We start from the raw sequence: 7,517 nt of genomic DNA on the forward strand, positions 1-7,517 counted from the left end.
TTGTTTGCATGTAGAACGGAAGTGTTTGTCAGGCACGCGTTCATAGGTGAGAATGATGATGAGCATCACATAATTATCACATTCATCATGTTCTTGGGTGCGAATGGATATCTTAGAGAAGGAATAAGCTTGAATTGAATAGAAAAACCAGTAGTACTTTATATTAATTCATGAGGAACAGCAGAGCTCCACACCTTAATCTGTGGAGTGTAGAAACTCTACCGTTGAAAATACATAAGTGATAAGGTCCAGGCATGGTCGAATGGCCAGCCCCTTAAACATGATCAAAGGATCAAAAGATAATCCAAAGATATCCAAAGATGTAAATACAATAGTAAAAAGTCCTATTTATACTAAAGTAGTTACTAGGGTTTATAGAAATGAGTAAATGATGCAGAAATCCACTTCTGGGGCCCACTTGGTGTGTGCTTGGGCTGAGCATTAAGCTTTACATGTGTAGAGGCTTCTCTTGGAGTTGAACGCCAGTTTTTAACCTGTTTCTGGCGTTTAACTCCACTTTGCAACCTGTTTCTGGCGTTTAACTCCAGAATGCAGCATGGAACTGGAGTTGAACGCCAGTTTGTGTCGTCTAAACCCTGGCAAAGTATGGACTATTATATATTGCTGGAAAGCCCTGGATGTCTACTTTTCAACGCAATTGAGAGCGCGCCATTTGGAGTTCTGTAGCTCCATAAAATCCACTTTGAGTCCAGGGAGGTCAGAATCCAATAGCATCTGCAGTCCTTCTTCAACCTCTGAATCTGATTTTTGCTCAAGTCCCTCAATTTCATCCAGAAAATACCTGAAATCACAACACAAACTCATATTAAAGTCCAGAAATGTGAATTTTAATTAAAAACTAATAAAAATATACGAAAAACTAACTAAATCATACTGAAAACTATGTAAAAATAATGCCAAAAAGCGTATAAATTATCCGCTCATCAGCAGCCATAAGTGACTAACTCATGTCGTCTCATCAAGTTAATCTCTTCTAACCACAGTAGTCCACCATATCCGATCAACTCATGTCCTCTCATCAAGTTGACTCATAGCTTCTCACTGTAGCCAAAGATGAAGCTCTAAGCAAACCACACCCCTTAGCGATCCTACTCAAAACGCCACACGTAAGGTCGGATCTTTCGGATCAGAAAGTGCTGCTTCTCTGACTCTAGCCTTAACGCCATAGAGACCTCAGTAACCCACGGTCAACGAGATTTTATGTCATGTATCCAATGTTGCCCAGGCATGCTCTTGGAATCCGCAATGCATTCTCTAGCTTTAGTTCAATGCTATCCGGGTCTGGACTCGCATAGAACCCATGTAGAACAAGGATGAATGTCACGGTTCACCCTCAATTCATTGAGATTGAAGAATGAGAACGCATAAGAGAATAAATCAGACATATTGAAATAGAAACGGTAATATTATTAATCCATGAGAATCAGCAGAGCTCCTAACCCTAACTTAGGAGGTTTAGTTGCTCATAGCTTATAGAAAATAGTGTGTAGTTCGAAAATAGGGTGGTAGAAGATCCTAACATGGCTGGTCTTCCCCTTTAAATACTAATATAATAACTAGAGATTACAGAATTCAGACAGACTAGACTCGTAGTGCAAAAATCCACTTCTTAGGCCCACTTGGTGAGTGTTTGGGCTGAGCTTGGGGTGACTCCACGTGCTGGGACTCCTCTTGGGGCATTAGATGCCAGGCTTGCTCATTTTTGGGCATCTAAACACCAGCTTGCTCCCTTTGGGGCGTTGAAATGCTGGGCAAAAGGTTAGATGGGTGTTCAATGCCCGTTTTGGGCCATCATTTCCAAAGATAAGTATGGACTATTATACATTGCTGGAAAGCCCTGGAAGTAAGATTTTCAATGCCATTGAGAGCGCGTCAATTGGACCTCTATAGCTCCAGAAATGCTCGTTCAAATGTATAAAGATCAGAATTTGACAGCATCTGCAGCCCTTTCTCTGTCTCTGAATCAGGCTTTTCCAAAACTTGCCGGAATCCCCCAAAAATCATCTAAAAACATAGGAAAAACACAAAAACTCAAAGTAGCATCCAAAAAGTGATTTTTGCACTAAAACCTACTAAAACTTCTTAAAACTTAACAAAACATAACCAAAAGCACTAAGAAAATAGTACTAAAAAGTGTATAAAATATCTGCTCATCAGAACACCAAACTTAAACTGTTGCTTGTCCCCAAGCAACCAAAAACAAGATATGATAACGTAAAGAAGAATACATTAAGTCTTAGAGCTCTCAATGAAACTTAACATCTAAATATTTGAATGGGGCAGTTAGCCTCTTGAATTCTGAATAGGTTTGACACCTCACTTTCCTTTAAAACTCAGAAGGATTGACATCTTTAGGAACTCAGAATCCGGATGATATTATTGATTTTCTTAGTTTAGCTTTTCTTGATTCTTGAACACAGCTTCTTTTTTAGCCTGGCCGTGACCCTAAGCGCTTTGTTTTCGAGTATTACCACCGGATACATAAAAGCCACAGATACTTATCTGGGGGAACCCTTGGATTCAACTTTAGCTTTGCTTAAAGTCCCAGACAGTAGTGTCCATAGTTCTTAGGCACACTCTTTTGCTTTTGGGATCATCACGACTTTAATTGCTCAGTCTCAAGCTTTTCACTTGACACCTTCACACCACAAGCATTTAGTTAGGGGAGGCAACTCATTTGAACTTTTTAGGCCAAGTTTTTGTTTCTTTAAACCTTCCTAACCATTGATGCTCAAAGCCTTGGATCCTTGCTCTTGCCTTTTGCTTTTTAGAGCTATTGAACATATGCACCTCTTTTTGTTGATAAAAGAAAAATTTTGGTGTATATACCTTTTGAAAAAACAAAAAGAGAAAAAGAAAAAGAAAAGAAAATAATAATTTAAATAAAGGATGCATATGTGTGTTAATTGAAAAGAGGATGCATGAGTGAATGTGAGAAAGAGGATAAATGGGTAGTTAGGTTGTTTTGTTATGCATATAGGATGATATAGGATTAGGTGGGATACTTGAGCTAATCAAAGATCCAATCTATTAACCCACTTAACAATATTAATCCTACCCTTACCCTAGCCCCATTACACTCCTCAAAAGTCTTCATGATATTTGCATTCATACATCAAGTATTAGTTGATTGTTAGATGACTTGCAAATCTTTGAGAAACATGATTAAAGGAGGATTGAGTGATTAAGCCCTAAACGCTAAGCGATTAGAGTGTATACACATCCGCTGAGGGGTTTGATCGCTCAATTCTATGTTTCCATCTCTCATATTGTATCTTCTTGCAAGTTGCTTGTTAGTTTTTGAAAATTTTAAATCAAATCTTTGGACATTGATCACATTACATCATTTCCTTGCTTTGGCCTAAGACTTGTTTTGGATTGATTGAAATTCTTTTGTTTGTTTTTGCCAAACTCAATAGGAACCATAGTGTAGATATAGATAGATAGCATTTAGTATAGTTGCATGCATATAAGTAGTTACATTAAATAAATTGCTTGCCCTCCTTATCCTTCTGCTTTGATTGTGATTAGCATGAGGACATACTATTGTTTAAGTGTGGAAGACTTGCTAAATCCATATTTGACGATATATTTTGGTTTGATTTGAGTGGATTTCATCACATAAACCCACATTTATTCATCTAAATAGCATACTTTTGTGTTCTCTCCCTTAATTGAGCCTAATTGTGAACACATGCTATTTTGTGCTTAATTTAATCACTTTTATCCCACTTTTATCTCGTTCGATGCCTTGATGGTTTTGATGAGTAATTTCAGGTATAATAGGTTGGAATGGCTTGATAAGAGTGGAAGAAGAGCATGCAAGAGGGAGAAAACATGAAGAAAACAAAGGAGAAGCACACATTGGAGTGTGCGTGCACACAACATCCTGTGCGCGGGCACAAGAAGAAAATCAGCATGTGTGCGTACGCACACGTCCCAGCACGTGACTCACTTAATGGAAATCGCTAGGGGCAATTTTTGGGCCTCCAGAGCCCAATTTTTGGACTTTCTGAAGCTGATTCTTCCTATATTAAACAAGGCCTCACTCCATGTGAAAGGGAGGGAGAAATTAGGGTTAGTTTAGCATTATGTAGGTTGTTTTCTAGAGAGGGAAGCTTCCTATTCTCTCTAGAACTAGGGTTTCTTAGTTTAATTTCTTGTAATTTCTACTTTTAATTCTTGTTTTCATTTACTTTTCCTTGTCATTTATTGTTATTGCATCTTTGTTCTTCCTTTCTATTTGTTATTTCATTTCTTTTGTCACTTTTATGTTTATGCACACTTTGTTACTTTAATTTACATTGAATGCAATTTATGTTTTCATGTTCATTTATTGCTTTCTTTAGTTGTTATTTTCATTTTCATGCAATTGGTAGTTATAGATTTATTTTTATTACAATTTAATATTATTTTATTTTCATGCACACCAAGTGTTTGATAAAATGCTTGGCTTAGTTTTTGCTTAGTTTTTCTTCATTCTTGGCTTGGAATTGATGACTTTGATGCTCCTTGAATCATTGATGTCCATTCTTGGTTGATATATTAGAGTAGTTAGTTGATTTGGTTTCCATTGACTCTAAGTGACCCATTAGTGTTGACTTAGGACTTATGGATTGAAATCAACTACGCCTATTTGACTTATCTTCGATGTAAGGTTGACTAAGTAGGATTAACTCTTCATAATCATCATGTGTTTGTGGTCAATGGATAGGATAGGTAATCTTAGTTCTCAATTACTTGCCAAGAGATTTCTTGCATTTGAAGTTAAATTTCTTTGACTTTTATTTGCTTTGACTTTATTTCTTTCATGTTTAGTTTTCACACTCTTGGTTGAGAAATTGGGTGTTTGGGTGGAATTGAGTTGTGGATGTCCATTTCGCATTGTGTGAAGATTGTTAATTGGTTTGACTCTAAGTGACCCACTAGTGTTGACTTAGGACTTAGAGATTGGAATCAATTATGCCCTTTTGACTAATTCTCAAGTAGGATTGTCTAATTGGGATTAATTCCACACAATTGCCATGTTTGTGGTCCATAACTAGGATAGGAATCCTTAATTCCCCAATTCTCACCAAGAGTTCTTTTTAGTACTTAATTTCCATTTTTATTGCCTTTACTTACTTTCCTTTAATTCCTTGCATGCTCATTTAATTTCTTGCTATTTACATTACTTGCTCTCTTGCAATCATCCAAACCCCCATTTCCTCTCATAGCCAATGATATGACACTTCATTTGCAACTCCTAGGAAGAACGACCCGAGGTTGAATTACTCTTGATCTCGGTTACTTTAATTAGAATTAATATTTGATCGTGAGAATTCATTGTTGGTTTGGACTATGCTACCAACGAATTGATGCTTATTTTTATTGATTCCAAAATATATAAGAATTCTCACGTTATCAAGGAGCTTGTCATGTCTCTGCCCCAGAACTGTGCCAATGGCATGGTCATTGGCATCACACATTAAATTGAATGGTAGGTCCCAGTTGGGGGCAGAAATGACGGGTGCAGTAATAAGCTTGGCTTTCAGAATTTCAAAGGCATGCAGACACTCTTTGTCAAAAACAAATAGAGTGTCAATGACTAACAAGTTGCACAAGAGCTTTGCAATTTTTGAAAAATCCTTTATGAACCTCCTATAAAATCCTGCATGTCCCAGAAAACTTCTGATTGCCTTAACATTAGTGGGTGGTAGTAATCGTTCAATTACTTCCACCTTAGCTTGATCCAACTCTATCCCTTTGTTTGAAATCCGATGTCCACGAACAATTCCTTCAATTACCATGAAGTGGCATTTTTTCCAGTTTAAAACTAGGTTTGTTTCTTGGCATCGTTTCAAAACTAAGGCCAGATGGTTAAGGCAGAAGTTAAATGAATCTCTAAAGACAGAGAAGTCATCCATGAATACTTCAAGGAATTTCTCAACCATATCAGAGAAAATGGATAGCATACACGTCTAAAAGGTTGCAGGTGCATTGCATAAGCCAAATGGCATTCTTCTGTAAGCAAACACTCTATATGGGCATGTGAATGCTGTATTTTCTTGATCCTGAGGGTCTACTGCAATTTGATTGTAACCTGAATAACCATCCAAGAATCAGTAGAATGCATGCCCTACTAGTCTTTCCAGCATCTTATCTATGAATGGTAAAGGAAAATGATCATTTCTTGTGGCGTTGTTGAGTCTCCTATCGTCAATACACATACGCCACCCTGTAACTATTCTTGTGGGAATCAGTTCATTCTTTTCATTATGAACCACTGTCATTCCTCCTTTCTTGGGTACGACTTGGACAGAGATCACCCAGGGACTGCCTGAAATAGGATAAATAATCCCAGCCTACCACAGCTTTGTGCTTATTTTTGCACCATTTCCTTCATGGCTGGATTCAGGCGCCTTTGTAGTTGCACCACTGGTTTGGCGTCATCTTCAAGCCGAATTTTGTACATGCATCGGGTTGGACTAATGCCTTTAAGGTCACTTATGGTCCATTCAAGAGCTATCTTGTGTGTCTTCAACACTCGGATTAGTGCTTCTTCTTCCTGTGGCTCTAAAGCAGAGCTTATAATCACAGGGTAAATATCCCCATCTTCTAGAAATGCATACTTTAAGAATGATGATAATGGCTTGAGCTCGAGTTTGGGAGGCTCAGTGTAACGGCCTAGCCTTTAGCCAAAAAGAAACGACGATTTTTCGAGATCAAACAAAAATTTTATGGAATTTTTAGGAATTTTAGTGCATATAAGCACCTCCACTGCACAGGTGCTATGTCATCAAGCTACTGAGTCAGCAGCTTGACTGCACCAGACACCTCTCCTAATCTAAGCAGGCACGTCGCGAAAAGTTGCATTTTTGAATAACTTCGGGTCCGAATTTCAAAATTATGATATCTGTGGTTAGTCTTATTGTGACGAGCCGGTCTCAAATTTTGAGAGAAAAATTATATTAATATAATATTCATATGTTATTATTTTATTCGGAATATTATATTTTTATTTCTTCTGTTGTGGTTAATGTTGATCTATGTTTAGTAATATAATATTATTATTTTAATATTAAAATATTAAAATATTATTTTATTGTTTATATTATTTTAATAATAATAATAAAATATTGATAAAAAGACAGTTTTTCCTAAAAGCCTCAGGAAGGCAGTTTTGAGTCTAGAATTCTTTAATTCTCTTTATTAAACACCTAAGGAAAAGTTCAGGAGAAAGTATCGAGGTATGTATGGTAATAAAAAAGGAATTAAAAGTTATATTACAGTGTGCTTGACTCTACAGAGTAAACAGAGAACTGTGAAATGAGATCACTGTGATGTTGTGATGCTTGAATTATGATTGTGGAAAGATGATAAAGATGATTGATGAGTGATGGAAAGAATGGTTATATGTGACTTATGATCCTTCGGGTGATGCTTGAGAATATTGTGCGGGGACGCTCGTATTGTGCTATTGCTTCCCAGACAGGCTGCGGTAAAGAGAGTACCAG

This window comes from Arachis ipaensis, chromosome B7 (genome assembly GCF_059453495.1).
Source record: "Arachis ipaensis isolate K30076 ecotype BB chromosome B7, ASM5945349v1, whole genome shotgun sequence".
NCBI classification, from domain to species: Eukaryota; Viridiplantae; Streptophyta; class Magnoliopsida; order Fabales; family Fabaceae; genus Arachis; species Arachis ipaensis.